Below are 843 nucleotides of genomic sequence, written 5' to 3'. Positions count from 1 at the left end.
ACGGCAACCGGCCAGGTGCGCGGGGCGGGGCGGCCGGGGCTCGTCTCCGCCCACCGCCCGCCTCCCGGCCCACGTGGCGGCCGGGCCCTGGGGCGGGGGGGGGGGGCCCGACGGAGATGCGGGAGGGGGTCCGCGCTCACAGAGCGGATGGCGGGGGCGCTGCGGCCCTTGCTACCGTCTCCAGGAGGCCTCCCTGCCTCAGCCTCTTCTCCCACCTCCTGCCCTCATTCAAAAAGTAATTTAATCAGAAAGCATGTTAGGCGCTCAGTCGTGTCCGACACTTTGCGACCGCATGGACTGTGGCTCCTCTCTCCGTGGAGATCTCCAGGCAAGAATACTGAAGTGAATTGCCATTCCCTTCTCCAGGGGATCTTACCGACTCAGGTTTGGAACCCAGGTCTCCTGCACTGCAAGCAGATTCTTTACTGTCTGAGCTACAGGGAAGCCCCGAAGCTCATATAGCATTGAGTAATTAAATTAGTTAATTAAACAGTAAAGTTAAATGAAAATACAAGAAATTATACAATAAAATGAAAAGGGAATCTGCCTGTCAGAGGAGACAACTGCTTTAGATTCTTACAAATTTTCTTTCTCATGGATCCTAGAAATGTTCTTTTCATACTCTAAGAAATATATATATATACACACACACACATATACTTTAAAAAATTTATATTCAAATGGGATAAAATATATCATGGAGATAATTTTATTTCAGGGCCTACAAAGTTGCTGTAATATCCCTGCCCACCCCCCAACCTTCTGACACATACACACTATTTTGGAGGAAAATTCTGAAAGTTTTATTTGTTCATGTGAATATAAAATATGTATCCTTTTTAA

This window comes from Ovis canadensis, chromosome 13, assembly GCF_042477335.2.
Source record: "Ovis canadensis isolate MfBH-ARS-UI-01 breed Bighorn chromosome 13, ARS-UI_OviCan_v2, whole genome shotgun sequence".
NCBI lineage: Eukaryota > Metazoa > Chordata > Mammalia > Artiodactyla > Bovidae > Ovis > Ovis canadensis.
This window is presented reverse-complemented; position numbering follows the sequence as displayed.